A 21,143-nucleotide genomic window follows, 5' to 3' on the forward strand; every position below is an offset into this window, starting at 1 on the left:
TTTAGGATTTTTTTTTAGTTTTTCAGCTTCTGCAGAGCTCAACACGGGGCCGTGCCTGGTTGGACACGGGCCGTGCTCAGCATCGTTACTGGCAGTTTTTGTTTTTTAAGTTACAGAAGGCTGACCACGGGGCCGTGCCGGTGCAACACGGGGCCGTGTCCAACTTCCAGTAACTGGGATCTGAAAAACAATCACTGTAATTCCGACCACGGGGCCGTGTTCGCTCAACACGGGGCCGTGGTGAACCTTCTGACCAACATTCTTTTCTGTTTTTATTGCAGGACTTGGAACCCGACGCCAACCTCACGTAGTGTATGAACTCCAGTTCCAATAAAGACATAAAAGAACCATTAGAAGAACCCGAACGCTTTCTCAGAAAAAGGTTAAAAGCCAAAAACCAAGAGAAGGTTTCGGGTGATCCACCTCCAATGGCGGACCAACGTACCCTTATGGATTATCTACGGCCCACCGTAGGTAATCTAGGCGCCGCTATCAATGCTCCGAATGTCGAAGCCAATAACTTCGAACTTCGACCGCATTTGATACAAATGCTCCAAAACTCCGCAACCTTCCACGGGCTTGCGGACGAGGATCCCCATCTACATATAACTAATTTCTTAGAAATATGTGATACCTTTCGGATCAATGGAGCATCAAACGACGCCATCCGCCTCCGTATGTTTCCATTCTCACTAAAAGACCGAGCGAAAGCTTGGCTCAACGCCCTCCCAGCTGGTTCGGTAAACACCTGGGATGAACTAGACCAAAAATTTCTATATAAGTATTTCCCTCCTGCTAAAACTGCTAAATTAATGACTGAAATTAATACATACTCACAAGAGGATGGGGAATCCTTATATGAAACTTGGGAAAGGTTCAAGGAGCTATTACGCAAGTGTCCCCATCACGGCCTCGCAATATGGCAACAAGTATCCACTTTCTACAATGGATTGTTGCCACACACTAGGCAGACACTTGATTCTAGCTCCGTGGGACTTTTAGGTAACCGACGCCCACATGAAATATATAATCAGATTGAGGAAATTGCTCAAACCAATTTTCAATGGCACACCCCCCGGGGAAATAAGTCTATCGCCCCGGGCGCCCATAAGGTCGACAAAAGCACTTCTTTACAAGCCCAAATCGAGGCCCTTTCTTCAAAAATAAAAAAATTAGAAATGACAAAAACCGTCTCGGTTATGGCTTGTGAAGGGTGTGGTGGGTCACATGAAAATTGGAGTTGCATGAAAGAAACGGACGATCAACAAGAAATGGTAAACTACATTGATAATAGACCTAGGCCGTCAGGTCCTCCAACGGGAACTTACAACCAAGGATGGCGAAACCACCCAAACCTTGGTTGGAGGGAACCCGGCAATAGTAGTAACCAACAAACCCAACGAACAAACTTTCAGCAATCAAGAAATGAGTCACAAAATTTCACTCAACAACAAGGTGGACGAGAAAGGCTCGAAGATACTATATCTCGCCTCGTCTCTGACACTGATAAGAAAAACTCGGAAAGATTTCTACAATTAGAGTCTAATTTTAGGAATCAACAAGCTAGCATTCAAAACATAGAAAAACAAATAAATCAAATAGCTCAAAACTTTTCCGAGAGACCGCAAGGCGCATTACCTAGCAATACCGAAACAAACCCAAAGGCGCAAGTTCACCTCATCACACTACGAAACCGCACCGTAGGGCCTGCAGAAGTACCGCCGCCTACGGAAGAAACGATGCCAACACCTCTGCAGGAAAAGAACTCTCCTCCATCACCAGAGCCTACCAAGGCTCCTCGAGTTCCGTACCCCGGTAGGTTAATTCGTCAAAAGACCAATGAGCAATTCGCAAAATTCGAAAGTCTGTTAAAACAGTTGCATGTCAATATTCCTTTTATCGAAGTCCTAACCCAAATGCCCAAATACTCTAAATTTATGAGGGACTTCCTTACCCATAAAAAGAAAATTGAAAATTTGCAATTAGTTAATTTAGGCGAAGAATGCTCTGCCCTCGTACTCAATAAACTACCCCAAAAGAAAATCGATCCCGGAAGTTTCACGATTCCATGCTCAATAGGGGAATCACCCGTTCGCAATGCCTTGGCCGACCTAGGGGCTAGCATTAACCTCATGCCCTCATCAATGTTCAAAAGGCTTGGCTTGGGAACCACGAGCCCTACAAAAATAAGCATACAACTCGCTGATCGATCCGTCAAGTTCCCACAAGGTGTCATCGAGAATGTCTTGGTAAGGGTAAGCAGATTCGTTTATCCAGTTGACTTTGTCATACTCGATATGGAGGAAGACACCGAGGTCCCCCTTATACTAGGGAGACCCTTCCTTGCCACGGCACAAGCAGTGGTAGACATGAATGACGGGACACTCACTTTGAGGTATGGGGATGATGAGGTGAAGTTCGGAGTTGGGAAGAGAATAGAGGACGACGACCCAGTCAATTACATGAAGGTTATTGATTCGAGCCTGGATGCCGCTCTCCGACGGTGTAACATGGGAAGCCAGGCATCCCACTCAGAAGATATATAACCTCGACTCGGGTCTAGCCAAGGACCCTTACAAACGTGGCGCACCACGGAGGCATTCCGCGGAACTATCCTTAGTTTAGTTTAATCTTTTAGTTTTTGCAGAATAAAACACACTCATGGTGGTAATGGATGAAAAAGGGAACGAGAAAAATGGAACCATGCAAGAAGAACAGAGCAACCCGACAAAAATCTCCATCACAGAAGGCTCAACACGGGCCGTGCCCAACCAACACGGCCCCGTGCTGAGCCCCCTGCAGAAAATCACCCAGTTCAGGTAACTGGACACGGGCCGTGTTCAGCGGACACGCCCCCGTGTCCAGGCTTCTGTTTCAATTCTCTAATTTTTGTTACTGGCACTTGACCACGGGGCCGTGCCCAGTCAACACGGGGCCGTGTCCAGGATGCCAGTAACACAAAACTTTGTTTTTAAACCCACTTTTACACATTCTAATCAACCAAAAACTTTATTTTTGGACACATTGAGGACAATGTGTAATTTAAGTGTGGGGGGGATGCTAAAACCTTGAAATTTTGCAAAATCCTAAACACAAGCCTTACACAAAACTCTACTGGAACCGCTAAACACCCTAAATTTTTTCAAAAACTTTTTCATTTTTTTATTTACTTGTCTTAGTTTAAGTTGGGAATAACAAGTTCTAAAAAGGTTATATTTTTACAAGTTTACAACCAATAGCGTCGTGATAAAAAAAGAACCAACATAAGAAAATTATGAAAGGGCATAACAAGTCTAGTTAAAAAAATTCGATTATATATACTTGATCACATTAAAAACCCATTCCCACAAAAGTGAGTTTTGAGCCTTTATTGAGCACAAAAATATACATATTTAGACTAAATGCTCATTTTTCGTTTCTTGTGTGAATAGCCGCTCGGTTCTTACAAATCTAGAACTTGCCACGACGATACATTCCCGGTCCTTACCAACTTAAACCCAAGTAAGTAAATGATGGAGGCATTAGGACTAACCATTTTTCTTTCAAAACCATTATTTTTTCATTTTTTTTATTACCTACCCAAAATCCACCTAGATAGCCCCTTTGAGCCTAAACCTTTCATTTCATTACCCCAAAAACCCTTTTTACCCACCAAAAAAAAAAAAAAAAAAACCTTTTTATTTTTCACCCTTTATTTTAGTAACAAGCTCGCTTTTTCGTAAACTCACCTTTTTATGTGACGATCAAAAAAAAAATAGTGATGAAGTCAAAAACAAACAAAAGCTATATAAAAGCTTGTTTGGAGAAATACTTCAAAAAAATAAAAAGTCACTAAAAACAAGGTATTTCACGAAAACCGACGCTTGTTACGATTTTCGCCCTTTTTACTAACCACTAACCCAACCACCCACCTTTAACCCAAGCCTAACCCTTCACCCAAAAGTCCTCTTGATATTTACAAAGGTAAAAAGTTAAAAAGGAGGAGGATTGATTGCTTGGCAAGCCTATGGAAGGCGTAAGTTCCATGCCGCTCTCGAGTGATTCACTAAAAATATACACCTTCGGCCGAGTGTTGAGTGATCTCCCGTGAGGTATGTGAACTTGTATATAAATAGAATTTTAATAAGGCATGCTATGCCCAAATAAGTAATTTATCTTATGAAAAGTTCAAAATAAATCATAACGAATAGGATTGTAAATAAATAAAAATAAAACTTATAAAGACCTTGGATTCCCGACACTCTAGGACAAGCTAAAACATTCTCTTCTACCTATTCCATTTGGGAGTGTAAGCCACATTTAAAGAGTTTTGCTTGAGGACAAGCAAAAGTTCAAGTGTGGGGGTATTTGATGTGTGTAAAATGCAACATATAAATCACATCAATTAAGGCATAAAACTAACCCTTTTTAAGTACTAATGTTGGAAAAAGAGTGTTTTTGTCTTCCTTTTGTATTTTCAGGATGAAATGAGCTCAAAATCATAAAAGAAGCAAAAAGACAACTAATTCTACCATAAATACAAGAAAAGGGACAAAAGTAGACTGCCCGGACCCTCAACGGTACCTCCCAAAGCAAAGGAGAAGAAACCGAGTCTGAACACGCCCCGTGTCCAGCGAACACGGGGGCGTGCCCAGGAAGCAGCAGAAAAGACAAACCAGTAGAAGCTTCCATTGCCCACCACGGGGCCGTGTCCAGCGGGCACGGGGGCGTGGTGAAAGTACAGCAGACGCATTAATTGTAATTCGCAATTACAATTAATGAAGAGAGAGAATGTCAGACGGGCACGGGGCCGTGTCCAGCGGACACGGGGCCGTGTCCAGCGGACACGGGGCCGTGTCCAGCCTTCTGTTCAGCCTATAAATAGAGGAGCTTGGCTTCATTCTCTCTCATCCCTTGGCACACCACCTCTCTCACACTTCATCCACCACCCACCACCACCATAACACCATCATCCACCACCATCATCCATTGTCCATCGTAGAGTGTGTGAGTCGTCTCGGGATCCAAGATTGATCGTAAGAGTTCTTGACAATCAAGGCCATGTTTGCCTAAGTCTCTTACATCACTTGGTGAAGACAAGTGTTTAGTATAATACTTTTTATTTTTAATCTTTTGCACTTTTTATTTGGTTTTGTATTAATGACTTTAATAACTAGTTACTTATGTTGAAGGTGATCTTTCCTTATCGTTTGTCCGTGGTGTCTTGGCATTATTTTACTGTCTATATAAAATAAAAGATTTTCACCATTCATATCTCCACGGTCTATATGGAGGTATGTTGGCTACCTGGTCGGGGGTTAAGGGAACGGTTTGGTAAGGGTCTTGCCCTTGTTCAGCGTTTAGAGGTCCTGCTTGGGACCTGGGTCAAATTTAATAGGATCTCCTTCAATGCCCATAGGTATTGGATGGCGGGGATCCAAACTCTTTGACCCCCTCATAAGTTAACTACTATTAATACTATAACCCGGCTATTTAGGACTGTATCTCTGCTGACTCAGACTACTTAGCCGAGGGTAACGTCACCGCCAAAAGCGGGGCCTACCACAATTTGCATTAATAACTTAATTCATTATCTTTCAATAATCCGACCCTTTAGGATTGTATCCTTGCTGACTCAAACTACTGGGTTGAGGGTAACTTCGCCTTCAAAAGAGGGGCCTACTACAATAACTAAGATAATCTCTTAAACAAGTGCAAAAGTGCAAAAATAATCAAAGGTTATACTAATACACGTGTCGGATCCAAGTGATTCATCTTGTCTATCTGTTTTTATTTTATTTTTATTTTTCAGCATTTAGTTAGTTTTTATTTTTCTTAGTTTAAAACATTTTTCTAACTTTTTGATTTGATTAGACGTTGAGGATAAACCGGTATTAAAAGCTCTTGTGTCCTTGGACGACCTCGGTATCTTACCAACACTATACTACGTCCACGATGGGTGCACTTGCCCATATGTGTGTTTAGTGTTAGTAAATATCGTGTTTTATAAATTTAAAACTTGGTTAAAAGTGTAAAAAGGGGCTTAAATATACATCAAAAATATAAACACACCGACACACATCAACCTACCATATTTAGATGTATACATGTTCAAAGGTTTGAAGTGTGTAAACGAGACATTTCACTTTCTGAAGGTTAACAGTATAGGAATATCATGAGATGGCCATTAGACACAATTGTTTAAGTAAAGAGTTAATGTGTTACGTACTAGATGAATTACGTGTTATGATGGATGATAGTTTAGTTGTATGAATTTGAAATGAGATAATTATTAATGAACGTCTCACTTATACGAAATTCTACTAACAAAGGTCGATTAACGTATGAATAGAAAGAAAGTGAACAGTCGTATATATGCTCACATAAACTAATGATATTACGAAAGTACTGATATGTAAGGATGGGAATCCTGTCAATTTACTTGAGTATGGATGGCAAAAAGGGTTAAGAGGAAGTAATAAAGTAAGCATGAACATGGACGCTAAAGGAAGGTGAATTTGTAATCAATTCGAATGTATTTACATAAAGATGTATGCGTGTTAGAATAATTGAAATTAATTGGAACGTATAAATAAATGAGAACTTGGTAATGTTAATGAAAAGTATGGAAAGGATAATAGTTCAGATGTTAGCTAAAGGCGTTTTGTAAGTGTGTTCGAATTGAAAGTAAGAACAACCCGTACTACAATACTTATATACAAAAGTACTGGGTGGTGGTTGACCTTAAAAGGTTATATTGTAGAAGTCATTGAATAATAATTACTTACAAATGCTGGAAGTATTACGTAAGAAATACGTGTTAAATAGGATACTCATTAGTAAAAGACATGTTAGAGAACGTAGGTGAATTAACACCTAATGCGGTGAACAAACAAATGGAAATGGTATATTAAAGGATGGTCATGTATTGACCGAAGCTCGAGAAAAACATGGGAATCACCTCACTTATGTCCGGTCAAGCTAGCAAAAAGGGGGCTAACGATTCTTAAAGCAACAGATCAATATAAGAAAGAAAGAAGGATACGAACGAAAAGTATAAGCCTACGATTGAATGTAAGATAAACTTAAGAAAGAAGGGTGGGAACACCACTAGAAATAGGATGCGACGCGCTACATGAAATAGGACAAGGAATTAAGTGATAGGACCCAACACTCGAAGTTGAATGTAGAAGATTAATATGAAAACGTTTCATAAGAAATGACATGGTAAATGATACGGCAGAAGAAAGGAAGGTACGGAGGAAAATGTTTGAATCTGAGATATGGATTCGACCATGTAAGGAATGAAAGGTTGAAACCGTAAGCAAGCACGGGTCAACCAGTAAGAATGAAAGGTAATGAATTAAAAGTTCGAATCTGTAAAGGAAGACGGATAAAACGAATAAGAATAGAAACTAAAAACGAGACTCAAATGAGTCATACGGGTCAAATGGCGATCGCCATTTGAACCCGGTATTTAATGTTCGATTTGTCAAGTTTATTACTTATAGGTGAGCATAATGTATGGGCGTGCATTGTCACAGTTTGGAAAGTATTAACCGTCGCAAAGTATGAATGACGAGTCAAGGGTTCTGACCCGCGCCAGGTAGGTATAAAAAGATTATATTTTTAATAGGAGCATAGGGCTCGACTAGAGAATGGTGTGTCAGGATAGGATAACTAATACCCATATGTGAGAATGTATTTACAATTAGACTTCCGAAAGGTCAAATGAAATAAATGAAGTCCTTGCAATTATGCAAGTATAAGGTACGAACGTGTACCTCGATGCGACCACAATAGGTAAGGGGGTGTTAGTCTGATCTTGAGAGTTCAAACTACGAAAGTTGACGAAATAGACAATAAAATGAAAGGATAGTATGTAAGAAATGGAATGCATGATATGTTTTAGCATGTACATAAGAAAATTGTGAAAGAGGCAATAGGCGAACAAACACCCTGTAGGACGCGATTATAAAAGGTTATGTACTAACTATTTATTTATAGATAAATATGATGGAATTCTTAGTGAGATGATAGTAATGAAGCTAGTGTAAGGATGCTCACGAGTGGGAGCATATTTTATGAATGAATGAGGCCAATTCTGGTACAGAAGGTACATATAAAGAAGCGGATCGATCCGGCACACGGATAACTGACTTATGCACTGAAGGCGAGGTTAGTAAAATGTTTAGTTCTTGATTAATGATTAAGAATCCGTAGATTTATTTGTAAGAGTGAACAAAATGAATGGTAGAATAATTATGGTATGATATACAATAATCGACCTGTAATGGTCAGCGTGAGAAGGTATGAATGTCATTGAGAGGGAAATTAAAGTCCTTAAATGAAAGTCGAGCTGATTTGCTTAAACGTTCGTATGGTGCTCGTACACAACATACCTAGTTGTTATCATAAGTAGTTCATACAAGGAGCTAATAATAAAGTGTGCGAAGGATTAAATTTGATGACTAAACTCAAACTTATAATTAGTTCGAGTTACGATAGTAATCGTAGAATGATGCTTTATACTCGTATTAAGTATGAAAAAGTGACTAGGAAGTGGGTAGCTTTGTATTAGTACAACTAAGTCATTAAATGTTTATAGAATACGCATAATATTATGCTAAGCCCTCATACGAACAAGGAAGTAATTAGAAGAGCGTTAGTAATGGGATAATGGGGTTTGCTGGTCATGACCACAATAATGGATTATGTCGTGCATGATTCGTGTGCGGAATGAAATAAATTGATTTATTTATATTAGTAGTTGTATGAATATGTTACGCTTATTTAGAAAAATAGAAACAAACCACAAGCATAAGCTTGTACGACAAATAGTATGTATTTGGAATAAATTTCAATGAACGAACCGCTAGTGATGATGTATGTTAGGAACTAGCATTATAAAGTGAAAACGACACTAATAAGAGCTCTGGATCAGATTCTGACTTATATGTGATTATGAAGGTAATTTGTTTGATTTAAGAACGGAGGGACAATGCGTACAAATACGTTTATGCATGAATGAAACTCTTGTCAAGATCCAGAATGCATCCATGTTATATTAAGCAGTGTGAGCGAATAGATGAAAAAGTAAGAATAGAAGTGGTCTAATTGGAATGAGAAGGGTTTCGGGGACGAAACCTCTTTTAGGGGGGTAGATTTGTAACACCCCAAAAACGTTAACTGGGCATAAGTTGTAACACCCCAAAAATGTTTAGTACTATGATAAGTGCAAATAAATAAAGAACTTAACTTAGTTAATGAAATATGGCAACATGGTAGTTAGTTTATGGGGGGGAAAACCTAATTTAAACACTCTTTCAAAATGGAAGGGTTCAATGTGTAATTAGTAAACTAGAAGGGTTTTAATTAATAAATAAAAATTAAAAACACCCACATCCGGGGTTTGGTCGATCGATTAGGAAGAGCAGGAAAGGGGAGGTGAAACCCTAACCTTAAGAAATCAAGAATTGAAGTGAAATTCATAGAGAAATTCAGTGCATGAGTCTATAAATTCAAATGGCAAACCCTAACTTCTGAAGTGGTAAGTTAAATTTTCTGAAAGTATGATTTGTGAATGAGGGGTTCAACCCAAACTCGATTTCTTGTATCAAATGTGGGAATTCTGAGTTAGAATTGCTTTCTAGAACAAGAATCATGATTGATTTTGGGTTGTATGGAAGATTGTAGTAAAAACCCACTTTGTGAAATTGTGTTATGATTAGGAAGATTATTAGGGATTATGACTGTATGTAATCTTGATATGTGATCCTGCTTGTAATACTTGAATGCTAGATAATTTGATGTAGAATAAAGGAATTGCAAGAACTAGATTGATTATTTATGACATATAGGATGAATTAGCAAAGTCATGCTTTAAATGCTTGTACAATATGCTTTATTAATGTAACGGACACTAGGTGTTTGATGAAATGCTTGTGTTGGACCGTTGTTTTGACCCGAAAAGTCAGCCGAGACAGTTCATCTTCATGTATAAAGGCGGAATCAGTATATATGAAGTTACACAGCTTGTCCTTTCAATTCCTATGCTTTTTATTGCTTTCTGAATAAATTTTGACAGAGTTTCGTTCCACAAGCACACACATACATCCGCTCAAATGACACAACATCAGGTATTTATAGGCTGGAGGGGTTCGCTCATATGGATAGCCATATGAGCGGACCTACAACTTTGACTAAAAAGCGAACCTGCATCATTAAATCATGATTTTGACTATCTAAACCCTCTGTTGACCTATCTTGACCTAAGACTTCGCGTAGTCCCAGTCAACAGACATCCTATGTATCAACAGCTTGAAAGAATAATTATGTGTAATTTGGAACATAAAGGAATGAAATTTGGGTACTAAACGAATGAATGAACGTGTTGATATAGGCGTGAAGGAAGAAGGTTCAAATACTAAGAAATCGGAAGGTTCACAAGACCGAGGTATGTTCCGTTGCATACAAAACCTTACTTAAATTTTGTTAATAATTATGAAGAACAACCCTTGTTATAATGAATAAGGTGATTAGTAAGTGGATAGCAAATCCTTTGCGGATTTGGTTATATTAACGAAGGTTATGATAAGCTATGCAAGTCGACCGGTTCAAGTTGAACAAGTCGAGTAAGGATAAAGTACCATCCGTTTAGAACGGGTGGACGTGAATGCAATAACGAATGTATGAAGTTCAATCCGTTATACGGATAGAGCGAAAGATTTATGTTGAAAGCAATTAACCCGATGTTACCAGGTCGTAAGTGGTATGCTTGAATCTCATTATGAGAGTAAATGCCATTGCCCATTTAATTGGGTAATTGAATGCGTAAAAGAAATGATAATATGTAAGCGAATGGAACTAAAATGTTAGTATTGTAAACGAAATAGATATTATGGCTAACTTTTAAAAGCTTTGTTGTTGAATGTAGGTAAATCCTCAATTTAGGCTACTTGGCAATTTGGAGCGAGCATATGCACACTTGATGGTTATCAAGCGCTTCCGCTATTACGTATTAATGTTTGGGGTCAAATACTCGTTTATTTTATTTTATAAAACTTTGTTAGTTGTTACACTTTTTAACACTTGATGGATGATTCTTAGTCGTGTCTAGATGAACGGGTTGTAGACTTGTTGGTTTTGTTGATGTTTAAAACAGGGATATACGCGTCTTATGGACGGGTCATGCCAAAATTTTGTTAAATTAGCGCCCAAATGTTATTGATGTCTTTATGTTTAATTGCGAAAAGCTTGGACACTTTTTAAGAAGATTTATGTTGCTAGTGTCCTTTGGTCATCATTTTATTAGACGAAAAAGACGGGCTTTACAAGTTGGTTTTATGTTCTGTTTTGGGTTTTTGTCAAGGATGTTTTACGTTGAAATGGTTTACCGTATAAATCAGGTGTTAGTGGTCTATTTACGTACGGGTCATGCCGAAATTTCTAACATCTATTAACCACGTTATGATCTTTTGAGATTGATGAGTTAGGGGCGTATCAGGGAGAATCTATTGGCACACCCCACCCATCTATCTGCACACTTTTCCAATTCAATACGCATCGTATAGGCCTATACGATGTGTATTGAATAAAGTAAAAGACTTAGCAGACTAACATGTGCAGGTGTTGTCTGGCAGCGGGCTTAATAAGCATCGTATAGGCCTATACGGTGCGTATCAAGGCACTGAATTTTTGAAGTTTATTTTTTGGTGTGTTGTGTCGAATGCGAACCCGAGAAAAGAAAGGGATTTTGAGAAGTTGGCCGATGAGATGATAGATAAAGATCTTGACACAACCATATCCATTTTTAAGTGTTAGGAAACGAAAGGGATTTCGAGTAGTTGGTCGATGGCATGATAGCTAAAGATATTGACACGATCATATCCATTTTCAAGTGTTAGACTAGATAGTCCAAGATGAAATATATTAAAACCATTCAAACCCACCAGTCTACAATGTATTAGGGTGAGATTCTTCAAGTTTGCACAGTGGGAAAAAAGACCAGCACCCTTGTGAGTATTGTCATAATGCAATGAGACATAACTGAGATTTAAGCGGCATGTTCCGATCAACGTTCATCGACATTGTTATAGTTGATGAAGAAACCCTAAAACAGAACTGTCACACCCCAACCGATGGCAGAAACATCAGGGTGCGAGCACTAAGCGTTCAGATTGCTCACGAGATTCCATAACACTATTTGTTTCAATAGAATTTAGATCAAATTCATCATAACATTGTCTAAAAGTAAACATAACCAACACGAGTATCAAATAAAAACCATGAAGAATGTTTCAAAAGGTTCTAAGTTAACTAGGTGACGTTTCTAAGCATCTCCTAGCTTGGTTCCATGCATTCCAAAGCATCCTATCAGCCTGCAACATGTATTAAAATATCAATACTAAAGTATTGGCGAGTATACAGGTTTGATAATAGAATAATAGATTAAAACAACTCGTATCCATAGTGTAAACAATAAAATAGTTTTAGCCGTGCTAGTGTCGCAGTCCATGCAGTGATAGCCCAAGTATCCTGGTGCTTTAGTGTTTACCCAAGACTCAAGGTAAACTAGAATCCTCCTAACAATACCCCCCGAGAATAATGGGAGAGGTGCATCTTCCTATAGCGCTACTATTGTTAAGCGGAACTACACACTCTGGATTAAACGTCACATAGCACAAAGAGTCAAGAATCAAGAATCACAAGTTTCACATGGGATAGAGCATAAGTTTCAAAGATTCGAGTTTGAGTTTCATAGAATACATGTTACACCCCAAAAGTTTAAAGTAAAAGGGGATCGAGTATACTCACAGTGGTTGCTAAACAGTGTAGCTGCTATTGGATCAAAGGGAGCTCTTTTTAGACTTAACCTAATTAGATTGCAATAGGGTAAGAGTCGAGCAGAGTATCGATATTGAATAAAGTGTTAAACCAGTTACTGGATCGGCTGTTTGTCCGATCGGATGGTCAGTCGGTCGGATGACCCTTGTGTGTGAGGTGACAATGTCTGCCCGATCGGATGGCCATCCGATCGGGTTGCCACTCGTTCGGGTGAGACTCATATGAGAGGAACTAGGGTGGCTTGTCTGATCGGATGGTAATCCGATCGGATTACCACTCGATCTGAGTGTAGGTAAACCGGTCATTCTAATCGGATGGCTGTTCGATCGGACTGCTATCCGATCGGGTTGCCATTCGATCAGGCTTCCAAGTTTTGATTGTTTACCAAGAGTTTGAGAGTTTCAAGACAAAAGGCAAGTGTCACCTGATAGGGTGGCTATCCGATCAGTTTGTTGTCCGATCGGGTTGCCGTTCGATCGGGCGACCCTTGTTCTTGTTTATCATTTTGTAAAAGTTTCTAAGTTTCTAGTTGGTGACGGTAAGACACGTATTGAGACAATGGTAACCCTATCAGCTCACAACCCGTTCTGATCGGTGGGAATCACCCCTGTCCGATCAGTCGTATGTCTCTGACGGGTTTATGTCAAAATCTGTGCTTTGCTCGTCTTCTCCGATAGGGATTTGGATCAGTACAAACTCTAGACTATTCATCAGATCTATAGTTAGTTTAGACCCGATTTCCACCGAAGAAAGTAAAAGTTTTGAGAAATAGATGAGGATTCTCAAGTTTTATAGGAAAAGTCTAGATTTAGATTAGATTTAGTGTGAAAACGCATGAATCATCTTAGATCTGAGCTAAATCTTGCTTAGAATGACATCACATTTTAGTTCGTACAAACCTTCATGATGACGTCACCCTCAAGAACTCAAATCTGGGAGATTTCATGTTCAAAAGTGTGATTTCAAGTGAGAAACACGTAAAGGATGATGTGTAGATCAAGAAAGTACAAGAATCTAGCCTAAAACGTACCGAAATCAGCTAGAAAATGAAGGAGAAAGGTGTTTGTGCGTCTGAGTCGAGTAGAGCTGTCACATCACTCAAAATGGTGATGTGACAGGTCTATTTATAGTGAGAAAGTGAGGTAGAGGCGGCATAAGGTGGATAGGGTGGTCACCCGTTCGGGTGGTCATCCGATAAGACAGTCATCCGATCGGACGGCCACTCTGGCCACTCCATCTTTCCGCGTTCCCGATTTTGATTCTCTTTGCGCGTTAGGTTAGGCGTTGCGTTATGTATAGTTTATGTAAAATATCTAGATTACATCACAACCCAAAAGTTTCCAAGTTTCATAGATTCTGCCAGTGACAAGGCTCCAGTCTCTCGTTCAACCAAGAATCAAGTTTCACGAGTCTAAGGAGTCAAGAACCAAATAAGTTTTAAGGGTCAAGAGTCATAGTTTCTCAAGCATCAAGAATCAAGAGTCCAAGTATCAAGAATCAACAATAAGAATCTAGTTTCCATAGTATCAAGAATCAAGCGTCTAGATTAAGCATCAAGGGTCAAGTATCTAGATTAAGTATCAAGTCTCATAGTTTAAGTGTAAAAAATCAAGCATCTAGAATAAAGAGTCAAGCATCATAGTATCAACAAGATTCACACCAAAAGTATCAAAACATCAACTCTATAAAACCATAGGGACTAAAATTGACAACTTATTAGAAGTTCAGGGACTGTTCTTGCCGAGTTTCTAAAGTTCAGGGACGCTGGGCGTTACAGTCTCCCCTCCTTTAGGAGATTTCGTCCCCGAAATCTTAGAAGAAGACTGCCTAAAGAGATGCAGGTACTTGGCCTTCATATCACTTTTCAACTCCCAAGTGAATTCGGCACCACGCTTCCCTTCCCTTCCCACTGAACCTTAACAATGGGAATTTTTCTGCACCTCAGACGCTTGACAGTTTGATCCATGATTTCGACTGGTTTCTCCACAAATTGAACAACTTCATTTATTTGCAAGTCTTCAAGAGGAACCTGCAGTCCCTCGTCGGCTAGGCATTTTCGTAGATTGGATACGTGGAACACTGGATGCACGTTGTTTAGTTCTTGTGGCAAGTCGAGCTTGTATGCTACCTTGCCAATCCTTTCAAGTATCACGAAAGGACCCACATAGCAAGGAGCAAGTTTTCCCTTCTTTCCAAAACGAACTACTCCCTTCCAGGGAGATACCTTGAGTAGAACTCGGTCACCAACAACAAATTCCAGGGGCTTCCGCCTATTATCAGCATAGCTCTTTTGTCTGCTCCTAGCCTTGATCAAGTTATCACGGATCTGAAGAATCTTATCCAATATCTCTTGAACAATCTTAGGGCCAGTGAACTGCTTTTCCCCAACCTCACGCCAGCTGAGAGGGGATCGGCATTTTCGCCCATATAAAGCTTCGAAAGGAGCCATCTGAATACTGGAATGGTAGCTATTATTATACGAGAATTCTATCAATGGTAAATGTACATCCCAGTTACCACCAAAGTCGATGACACAAGAACGAAGCATATCATCTAGGGTTTGAATAGTACGCTCGGTCTGTCCATTAGTCTGAGGATGAAAGGTCGTGCTAAGATTCAAGTGCGAACCCATAGCGGACTGAAACGTTTGCCTAAGACGCGAAGTAAAACGACCATCACGGTCAGAGATTATGTCAAGAGGTATGCCATGACGACATATAATCTCATCAGTATAGACTCGAGCAAGTTTCTCCACTCTGTAATCTTCACGAATAGGAAGAAAGTGAGCGGATTTGGTCAGACGATCAATAATCACCCAAATACTATCGTGACCTTTAGAGGTACGGGGTAGTTTGGTAATAAAGTCCATAGCAATGCTATCCGATTTCCAGACAGGGATTTTAGGTTGTTCCAAGAGTCTAGCAGGACGCTGGTGTTCAGCCTTTACCTTCGAGCAGGTAAGGCACTTAGACACAAAGACAGCAATGTCCCTCTTCATGCCAGGCCACCAATAAGTTGTACGCAGATCCTGGTACATCTTGTCGGCACCTGGATGGATAGAGTAACGGGATTTGTGAGCCTCGGTCATAATGAGCTCATAGAGATTATCGTGATCTGGCACCCAGACGCGATTCAGATAATACTGCAGACCATCAGATTTAGTTTCGAGCTGATTCGCATTAGCGCCATGAACTTCGACAGTTAGACTTCCTTCATTTGCTGACGAAAACTGAGCTTCACGAATACAAGCATGCAGATCACTAGAGATACAAATAGCCTTGAAATGGGTCTTACGACTAAGGGCGTCGCCTACTACGTTCGCCATGCCAGGATGATAGCGAATTTCGCACTCGTAATCGTTAAGCAATTCCACCCAACGTCTCTGTCGCATATTCAGCTCTTTTTGGTCAAAGATATGCTGAAGGCTCCTATGGTCGGTGAAGACCACACACTTCGTACCATACAGGTAGTGTCGCCAGATCTTTAACGTAAAAATAACTGCACCAAGCTCCAGATCGTGAGTAGTGTAGTTTTTCTCATGTACCTTGAGCTGACGAGAGGCATAAGGAATAACCTTGTCCCGTTGCATGAGCACACAACCCAATCCACAGTTCGAGGCATCACAATATACCACAAAATCGTCGTTGCCATCAGGTAGAGTTAACACATGAGCATTACACAAAAGATTCTTAAGGGTTTGAAAGGATTCCTCTTGTTCGGGAGCCCAAATAAAAGGTTTCACCTTCTGGGTTAGAATAGTAAGAGGAACAGCGATTTTAGAAAAATCCGCGATGTACCAGCGGTAATAACCCGCCAATCCTAGAAAGGAACGAATCTCAGACATGGATTTAGGCGTACACCAATTATTCACTGCCTCAATCTTAGAATGGTCAACATGAATACCCTGTCTACTAACAATATAACCAAGAAATTGCACTTCGTCAATCCAAAACTCGCACTTAGAAAATTTTGCATACAGACGTTCACCACGTAAAAGTTCAAGCATTAGACGTAGATGGCGAGCGTGATCAGCTTTATATTTAGAATAAATAAGAATATCATCAATAAAGACTATCATAAAACGATCCAAATAAGGTTTGCAAACGCGGTTCATAAGGTCCATGAACACTGCAGGTGCGTTAGTTAGGCCAAAAGGCATAACCACGAACTCATAGTGCCCATATCGGGTACGAAATGCAGTCTTAGGAATATCATCTTCGAGGACACGTAGTTGATGATATCCAGAACGTAGGTCAATCTTAGAGAACAACGATGCGCCTTGTAGTTGATCAAATAGGTCATCGATACGAGGACGCGGATAACGATTCTTCATGGTAAGCTTATTCAGTTCACGATAGTCGATACACATACGGAAGGAACCATCCTTCTTCTTGACGAATAACACGGGAGCACCCCACGGGGAGGTACTTGGACGAATAAAACCCTTATCGAGTAACTCCTGGAGTTGACTAGACAACTCTTGCATCTCAGAAGGTGCAAGGCGGTAAGGAGACTTGGCGACAGGAGTCGTACCAGGTACGAGATCAATACGAAAGTCAACGGATCTTGGAGGAGGAAGACCAGGAAGATCTTCTAGAAAGACATCAGTGAAATCACACACCACTGGAATGTCGCTTATGTTCTTCCCCTTGCCTTTTTGTTCCACTACGTGGGCCAAGAAGGCAGGGTTCTTTTTTCGTAAGCTTCTGCTCGCTTGTGTGCATGACATCAATCTCAGTCCTTTTGAAGGTCGTTCTCCATAGACGATCAAAGTGTCACTAGATGGAAGAGGAAGACGAACAAGTTTCTCATGACAAACGATCTTGGCATGATTCTTACGCAACCAATCCATACCGATAATAACGTCAAAGCTACCCAAACGCATGGGTATGAGATCAATAGCAAACATGTGATCGTTAAGAGTCAGGGAACAATCGCGCACGATAGAATTAACAAGAATCGACTTACCATTGGCGACCTCAACAGAGAACGACTTCGGTAACTTGGAGCGTGTACAGTTTATCAAAGACTCAAATTCCATGGACACAAAGCTTTTATCAAATAGAATCGAAGCGCAAAGGTTATTAACAAGGAACATACCATTGACAACGTCATTGTTATTACGAGCCTGATTTGCATTTAGATTGAACGCTCGTCCACGAGCGGCTGGCTGCTGGTCCTGATTCAGCTGAGGACACTGGTTATGGAGGTGGGTAGTATCTCCACACTTGTAGCATGCACAAACAGCGTTGACTGGCCTTGGGTTCTGCAGAGGAGCTGGAGGTGCAGGTAGAGCTGCCTGAGCTGGGGCTTGCTGAGCTGGCTGGGCTGCGTTAGCTTGACGACAGTAGAGAGTCGTGTGACCATAGCGATTACAGTTGGTGCATAAACGACATGCAGAAGCAGCAGGATGATGGTAGTTGCAAGTTGCACACTTGCGATGAGGCCCAAGGTATTGCTTCTTAGCTTCGGGAGCAGCGGGGTTAGCAGCAGTAATAGCAGGAGCAGGTTTTGCAGCAGGAGTAATAGCATTACATCCAGAACCTTGGGATTTCCTTTTCTTGTTATTGCTGCCGCCTGGCTGCTGGGTAACTTGATTTGCAGACTTAGAGGGAGCAGGAGTAGCGAACTGTTTATCACGCACACGGTTGTTGTTCAAACTTGCTGCCAAATGATAGACTTCTTCAATAGTTTCCAGTTGAGCTGCTACAATAGAATCACGCATGGTAGGAGGTAGGCCATTGATGTACTTGGTTATCATTCGTTTAGGAGTCAAAACCAAGTGAGGAACGATAAGACTCAGCTGCTTAGAACGGGTAGTATAAACCAGGTTGTCATCACCAACTTGCTTTAGATGCCAGAATTCCTCTTCAAGCTTCAATTGTTCATGCGGAGGGCAGAATTCGAGCATCATCATCTCCCGCACCTCAGCCCATGGAAGAGCATACGCTTCTTCATTATAACGGATGTTTCTCTCATTCGACCACCACTCCAACGCTCTGCCCTGAAACATTCCAGTCGCACTCCTAGTTTTCAGATGATCTGGGCACTCGTTGTTAATGAAGGTAACTTCGATGCTGTCGAACCACTCGAGCATAGTAGTCACCCCATCACTACCCGTGAAAGACTTAGGGTTGCAAGAGATGAAATGTTTGTAGTTGAACTTCGTAGGCTTCTGCTTCTCAGCCTTGGAGTCCACAGAGGATGGAGGAGTGTGTCACACCCTCAAAATCCACACGCGGAGTATCACCGCTTGAAGGCGTGACTGACCAGGATCTTAACCACCAATCATATTGAACGTGTATATAGTTAAGTATAGCGGAAGCATTTAAGTAAAACTCAAACATAAATGTTAACGTATGAAATATCATAAGTGTTGAAATAGCATTCACGATCCTTTACCCACAACGACCTGCTCCTCCCTGTGCAAGCTCCATAATGTACCTAAGGTCCTGCAAGGCATGCAGCAGAGAGTCAACAACTAGTTGAGCGAGTTCACAGAAAGTAAGTTCAATAATAGAATAGTATAGCAAGCATTTCGTTCGTTCATCAAATCATTCATCGTATTAGTTCGTTCATTGTTCATGTATAGTATTGGTTCGTATCGCGGGCCCTTTCGGCATGTATGCGAAGATTAGGGAAAGTTCTCAAGTATTCTAGACTATGTATATTTGTATCGCTGGCCACCCTGGCATGTGTGCGAAGTTTTAGTATGTGTAGTTCGCAGCCTTCCTGAGGCATGTGTGCGAAGATCAGTCATAATATCGCAGCCAACCCCTGGCGTGTGTGCGAAGATCAGTTCAAGTAGGTATACTAGTCCAGCCGTATTTTATCATTCACCACCCTCACCCTGAGGACTCATATCATTATGTTCTGTTAACTAAGTATGTACGTATATTTCATTCAATCCCATTCCCACCCTGGGAACCCCATGCCTTGGCTGTGTGAACTCACCTTGGGTTGCTCGGCAGATACACAAAGAGAGAAAGAGAGTTCTTGAACTAACAGTGGTCAACCACGTCCTACCAGGGTTACCACATAAGTCAGGTTCGTATATAGCACGCATATTGTATCACATAAGTTAACACGTTGCAAGCATGCAAGGATTCATGGTAAACACGTACACGTATCAGCAATCCGATAAACAATCTAAGTATTCAGCCCAACCATAACCCGGCCCAATAGTATTCACCCAAATAACATGTCGGCCCAAACAGGTAAGCAATCCAATAGCATAACAGTCGTACGATTGGGCCCGTGACAAAGTAGGCCCAAAACAGTGTATGTGTAATAGCCGGTCTCGAGTCACAACGGGGATCTCGAGTCGCAACCGGGATTACGAGTCGCAACTGTGGTTTCGAGTCGCAAGGGCTGGTCTCGGCTCGTCATGGTGTGGTTACGAGTCACAACGGGACTCGCAACCCTGGTTTCGGCTTGTGCTGTTTGTGGTCTCGAGTCGAGACTATGGGTTTCGACTCGCAACCGTGTGTCGCAACCTCCGTAACTGATTTCCTTTATTAACGAATCAATCTTATCCGTGATTCTAGCTAACAGATTTGGCAGTATCGAAAACTAGATCAAATCGGTTACAGTTATCATCAATTACCAACATTTATCAGTTTCATAATATAGCAATTATCGATCAAACAGGGAAAATCAACATCAATTCTTATGAACCCTAATACCAAACATATCAAGAACACTTGTCTAAAACAATACATAAACATATCCGATCAAACAATGCATAACAACCGATCCATCATACATTCATATTATCATCAAGAACAATAGCAATTAAATCGAACAAACATGTAATCGGATTATCGAACCAGCCGATTCTAACTAGCATGCACCCTAGCCTATGTGTAATTACGTCTGTTAATATGATTATCAATCCGTTCGAGTTACACCAACACATGAGCCGATTACATGAACATCATTAATCACATACAATAGCCCTAGATCATCATGCAAGGAACATCATCAAACATGAATTCATATAATATCATGTATAAACAACCAACCATAAACACTAACCGATTCTAGAGTGTGCACGAGGGATGATCCGATTACAAGAAACTTCAAGACTTGAGAGGGTCGGCTGCCTTGAGTTCCGATCGAGAGAGAGTATGTGTGTGCTCTTGGTTGCAAAGATTGTAAAAACTAAACCCTAATGAGGTGTGTATGCATATATACGTATATGCGTAATAGGGGAGTGGGCCGCAACCCCCACTTGGGCTGCCATCTAATCGGATACGAGTGACACGGCCCGAAGGCTTGTGCGCTCAAGGAATGGTTGTGCGGTTTGGCCCAATTAG

General features: G+C 40.8%; 1 non-coding gene across 1 annotated transcript; it reads right to left on the minus strand.

Annotated features, from left to right (window-relative positions):
* Positions 1-806: 806 nt before the first annotated feature.
* Positions 807-913, minus strand: LOC118480653. Its single transcript, XR_004863633.1, has one exon. It is a non-coding gene; the product is annotated as a small nucleolar RNA R71 (small nucleolar RNA).
* Positions 914-21,143: the final 20,230 nt, after the last annotated feature.

Source organism: Helianthus annuus, chromosome 7 (assembly GCF_002127325.2).
Source record: "Helianthus annuus cultivar XRQ/B chromosome 7, HanXRQr2.0-SUNRISE, whole genome shotgun sequence".
NCBI classification, from domain to species: Eukaryota; Viridiplantae; Streptophyta; class Magnoliopsida; order Asterales; family Asteraceae; genus Helianthus; species Helianthus annuus.